This window comes from Cherax quadricarinatus, chromosome 11, assembly GCF_038502225.1.
Source record: "Cherax quadricarinatus isolate ZL_2023a chromosome 11, ASM3850222v1, whole genome shotgun sequence".
Lineage (NCBI taxonomy): Eukaryota > Metazoa > Arthropoda > Malacostraca > Decapoda > Parastacidae > Cherax > Cherax quadricarinatus.
In genome coordinates this window covers 13,462,182-13,468,149 of record NC_091302.1, presented here as the reverse complement: position 1 = coordinate 13,468,149, position 5,968 = coordinate 13,462,182, and the positions used below count along the sequence as shown (strand labels likewise).

At 44.7% G+C, this 5,968-nt stretch overlaps 1 protein-coding gene across 2 annotated transcripts in view; it reads left to right on the top strand.

Moving 5' to 3' along the window:
• Positions 1-2,714: 2,714 nt before the first annotated feature.
• The window catches only part of LOC128687702 (neuroligin-4, X-linked), a 328,474-nt gene continuing 325,220 nt past the window's right edge, over positions 2,715-5,968 (top strand). For both annotated transcript variants that reach the window (XM_053775304.2, XM_053775303.2), the window contains exon 1: positions 2,715-3,046. The gene's annotated coding sequence lies outside the window, so the exon portion shown is untranslated. The remainder of the gene's footprint in view (positions 3,047-5,968) is intronic.

The window sequence follows — 5,968 nt, the reverse complement described above, 5'->3', positions numbered from 1 at the left end:
TACTTGCTGTTCTACTTGCTGTTCTACTTGCTGTTCTACTTGCTGTTCTACTTGCTGTTCTACTTGCTGTTCTACTTGCTGTTCTACTTGCTGTTCTACTTGCTGTTCTACTTGCTGTTCTACTTGCTGTTCTACTTGCTGTTCTACTTGCTGTTCTACTTGCTTTTTCTACATGCTGTTCTACTTGCTGTTCTACTTGCTGTTCTACTTGCTGTTCTACTTGCTGTTCTACATGCTGTTATACTTGCTGTTCTGCTTGCTGTTCTACTTGCTTTTTCTACATGCTGTTCTACTTGCTGTTCTACTTGCTGTTTTACTTGCTTTTTCTACATGCTGTTCTACTTGCTGTTCTACTTGCTGTTCTACTTGCTGTTCTACTTGCTGTTCTACTTGCTTTTTCTACATGCTGTTCTACTTGCTGTTCTACTTGCTGTTCTACTTGCTGTTCTACTTGCTGTTCTACTTGCTGTTCTACTTGCTGTTCTACTTGCTGTTCTACTTGCTGTTCTACATGCTTTTCTACTTGCTGTTCTACTTGCTGTTCTACTTGCTGTTCTACTTGCTGTTCTACATGCTTTTCTACTTGCTGTTCTACTTGCTGTTCTACTTGCTGTTCCACTTGCTGTTCTTCTTGCTACTCTACTTGCTGTTCTACATGCTGTTCTACTTGCTGTTCTACATGCTGTTCTACTTGCTGTTCTACTTGCTGTTCTACTTGCTGTTCTACTTGCTGTTCTACTTGCTGTTCTACTTGCTGTTCTACTTGCTGTTCTACATGCTTTTCTACTTGCTGTTCTACTTGCTGTTCTACTTGCTGTTCCACTTGCTGTTCTTCTTGCTACTCTACTTGCTGTTCTACATGCTGTTCTATTTGCTGTTCTACTTACTGTTCTACTTGCTGTTCCACTTGTTGTTCTTCTTGCTACTCTACTTGCTGTTCTGCATGCTGTTCTACTTGCTGTTCTACTTGCTGTTCTACTTGCTGTTCCACTTGTTGTTCTTCTTGCTACTCTACTTGCTGTTCTACATGCTGTTCTACTTGCTGTTCTACTTGCTGTTCTACATGCTGTTCTACTTGCTGTTCTACTTGCTGTTCCACTTGTTGTTCTTCTTGCTACTCTACTTGCTGTTCTACATGCTGTTCTACTTGCTGTTCTACTTGCTGTTCTACTTGTTGTTCTACTTGCTGTTCAACTTGCTGTTCCACTTGTTGTTCTTCTTGCTACTCTACTTGCTGTTCTACATGCTGTTCTACTTGCTGTTCTACTTGCTGTTCTACATGCTGTTCTACTTGCTGTTCTACTTGCTGTTCTACTTGCTGTTCTACTTGCTGTTCTACTTGCTGTTCCACTTGTTGTTCTTCTTGCTGCTCTACTTGCTGTTCTACTTGCTGTTCTACTTGCTGTTCTACTTGCTGTTCTACTTGCTGTTCTACTTGCTGTTCTACTTGCTGTTCTACTTGCTGTTCTACTTGCTGTTCTACTTGCTGTTCCACTTGTTGTTCTACTTGCTGTTCTACTTGCTGTTCTACTTGCTGTTCTACTTGCTGTTCTACTTGATGTTCTACTTGTTGTTCTACTTGCTGTTCTACTTGCTGTTCTACTTGCTGTTCCACTTGTTGTTCTTCTTGCTACTCTACTTGCTGTTCTACATGCTGTTCAACTTGCTGTTCTACTTGCTGTTCTACATGCTGTTCTACTTGCTACTCTACTTGCTGTTCTACTTGCTGTTCTACATGCTGTTCTACTTGCTGTTCTACTTGCTGTTCTACTTGCTGTTCTACTTGCTGTTCTACTTGCTGTTCTACTTACTGTTCTTCTTGCTATTCTACTTGCTGTTCTACTTGCTGTTCTACTTGCCGTTCCACTTGTTGTTCTTCTTGCTACTCTACTTGCTGTTCTACTTGCTCTTCTACTTGATGTTCTACTTTCTGTTCTACTTGCTGTTCTACTTGCTGTTCCACTTGTTGTTCTTCTTGCTACTCTACTTGCTACTCTACTTGCTGTTCTACTTACTGTTCTTCTTACTATTCTACTTGCTGTTCTACTTGCTGTTCCACTTGTTGTTCTTCTTGCTACTCTACTTGCTACTCTACTTGCTGTTCTACTTACTGTTCTTCTTACTATTCTACTTGCTGTTCTACTTGCTGTTCTACTTGCTGTTCTATTTTCTGTTCTACTTGCTGTTCACAACTGGAACTGCAAAACCCAAATGAGCCATAGGGATGTTAGGAAGCATTTATTTAGCCTTACAGAAGAGGTGTGATAAGGCGCTAGAAACGAGTGACCTAGCAGCAACCAGCGAATACCCAGGGCCAGGAGCTGTGACTCGAGAGAGAGAGAGATGTCAGCCTTCCACCACTACAGACAAAGGGTGAGTACTGAGTGACTAGAAAGGGAGCGCAGCGAAGATGCTGATGGCAAAAGGGCAAAGAGATAAGAGCAAGGAGAGAGAGAGAGGAATGAAATATCAAGAACAACAATAAAAGAAGAATACAAGCAGAAATCAAGAGATAAAGAGACATAAAGGGAGAGAGAGCGAGAGAGCGAGCGAGAGAGAGAGAGAGAGAGAGAGAGAGAGAGAGAGAGAGAGAGAGAGAGAGAGAGAGAGAGAGAGAGAGAGAGAGAGAGAGAGAGAGAGAGAGAGAGAAAGAGAGAGAGATAATATCTGGGGGTGGTGGATGCTGTGCCGGCGCACGTATACTCAGTGCGGGACTGACTATCGTGAAGGGTGGAGGACTGCCGTTCCCTCCACCGCTGTTCCTGTGTACACAAAACCACGCTTGAACTCCTTCGTTTTTTCACCGTTTACCCATAACGACCCTAAACCCTTGCGAGGAGAGTGCCAAAGTTGATCCCCAGAATTATTTATTGCGGGTGCAACAGATTGCAGTCGGTCGCGCTAATGTTGTGAAGTGATATAAAAAGAATTTTATTTATAAATAAATTATGTGAAAAGAAAAACAAGTACTGTTTATGTTTAGGTACCAAAATTTCAGTTCTTCGTTTCCAAAAACGAAAAATGAAATCAGAGCAAGTTTATTAAGGTAAGAGCACAGATTTCCTAATTACTGATGATTACTGCTATTAAATTCATTAATTACACATTGTGAACTTGTTGCAGAGTTGAGCGAAAGAGAGAGAGAGAGAGAGAGAGTCTGGCTTCACTTTTCGTAATCTCAGTACAAGTTCCACTGGTGACATTGCTACCTGTGGAGGAGCGAGCATCATCATATTGTCTCTCCCACACGTTAGTATGTTTCCCAACGCCCAGTTAATACAGGTCCTGCCTGAGGTCTACTTCAGCAGATCTGAAAAAGATCTCAGTTGGAGGTCGTAATGCACAGCACATCAAATTTTTGTATTAGTATTTGTTATATATGAGTTGGTTCAAAGTCTGATAAGTGTTCATTATTACTTTCAGTATTCAGTGCAGTTGTTAGGTTTCAGTCAGAACTTGATAGGTTGCAATGTTGATTACGAAGCCGCTGCGGCAATAGCAACATAGATACAACAGCACCGTAGCTGCAACAGCACCATGGCAGGAATAGTGCCTTGGCTGGAGGAGCACCATGGCTCTAATAGCACCATGGCTACTACAATGCCGTGGCTGGAACAGCGCCATGGCTGGTACAATGCCGTGGCTGGAACAGCACCAATGTTGGAACAGTGCCGTGACTGGAACAGCACCATGGCTAGAACAGTGCTGTGGCTGGAACAGCACCATTGCTGGAACAGCACCAAGACTGGAACAATGCCATTGCTGGAACAGTGCCGTGGCTGGAACAGCACCATGGCTGGAACAATGCCGTGACTGGAACAGCACAATGCTGGAACAGTACCATGGCTGGGATAATACTGTGGTTGGAACCGCACCATGGCTGTAACAATGTTGTGGATGGAACAGAACTATGGCCAGAACAATGCTATGGCTGGAACAGCACCATAGCTGGAAAAATTCAGTGGTTGAAACAGCACCATGGGTGGAATAGTTCCATGGCTGGAATAATTCCATGGCTGGAACATTACCATGGCTGGAACAGCACCATGGCTGGAACAATGCCATTACTGAAACAGCATCATAGCTGGAACAATGCTGTGGAGAGAACAGCACCATGGCTGGAGCAATGCCGTTGCTGGAACAGCACAACGGCTGGAACAGCGCCATTGCTGGAAAAATACAATGGCTGGAACAGCGCCATTGCTGGAAAAATACAATGGCTGGAACAACACCATGAAAGGAATAGCACCATGACTGGAGCAATACCATGGCTGGAATGGCACTATGGCTTGAACAGTACCATGGCTGGAACAATGCCGTGACGACCAGCACCAAAGCTGGAATAATGCCGTGGTTAGAACAGCAACATAGCCGGAACAATGCCGTGGCTGGTACAGCATCACGGCTGGTACAGCACCATGGCTGGAACAATGCCGTAGTTGGAAACGCACTATAGCTGGAACAATGCCGTTACTGGAACAGCACCATTGCTGGAACAGTACCATGGCTGGAAAAATGCCGTGGTTTTAACAGCACCATGGCTGGAACAATGCCGTTGCTGGAACAACACCATGGCTGGAACGGCACCATGGCTGGAGCAAAACCATGGGTGGAATAGCACCATGAATGGAACAATACAATCGCTGGAGTGGTACTTTGGCTGGAACAATACCATGGCTGGAACAATACCATGGCTGGAATAGCACCAAGGCTGGAACAGCACCACGGCTGGAACAATACCATGGCTGGAACAATGCCGTGACTGGAACAACACTTTGGCTTGAACAATGCTGTGGCTGGAACAGCACCATGGCTGGAAAAATATCCCTGGCTGGAATAATAATGCAGCTGGATTAGTACCGAGGTTGGAACAATACTGATGCTGGAACAATACTGTGACTGGAACAACACTAAGGCTAGAACAATATCGCAATTTGAACAATACTGTGACTGGACCAATACTGTGGCTGGAACAATACCGTGGCTGAAACAATACCGTGACTGGAGCAATATCATGACTGGAGCAATACCATGGCTGGAACAATACCGTGGCTAGAGCAATACCATGGCTGGAACAATACCGTGGCTGGACCAATACTGGAATAATGCAGCTGGACTAATACACTCGCTGGAACAATACTGATGCTGGATTAATACTATGGAAGGAACAACACAGGGGCGGGAACAATTTGAAGAATACCGTGGCTGGAACAATTTCATGGCTCGAACAATTATGTGGCTGGTACATTACCGTGACTACAACATTGCCGTTTCTCCAACAATACCGTGACTCCACTAAAACAGTGGCTCCAACAATACCGTGGCTCCAACAATGCCGTGGTTCCAGCAATACCGTGGCTGTAATAATACCATGGCTCCAACAATACCGTGGCTCCAACAATGCCGTGGCTGTAACAATACCGTGGCTCCAACAATACCGTGGCTCCAATAATACCGTAGCTGTAACAATACCGTGGCTCCAACAATACCGTGACTCCAACAATACCGCATCTGTAACAATACCGTGGCTCCAACAATACCGTGGTTCGAGCAATACTGTGGCTGTAACAATACCGTGGCTCCAGCAGTACCGTGGCTCCAGCAATACCGTGACTCCAACAATACCGTGGCTGTAACAATACCGTGACTCCAACAATACCGTGGCTGTAACAATGCCATGGCTCCAACAATACCGTGGCTGTAACAATGCCATGGCTCCAACAATACCGTGGCTGTAACAATGCAGTGACTGGTACAGCACCGTGGCTGTAGCATTACCGTGGCTCTAACAATACCGTGACTGGAACAATACCGTGACTGGTACAGTACTGTGACTGGAACAATACCGTGACTGGAACAATACCATCACTGCTACAGTACGATGACTGGAACAATAACGTGACTGGTACAGTACAGTGACTGAAAAAATATCGTGACTGGAACAATAACGTGACTGGAACGATTCAAA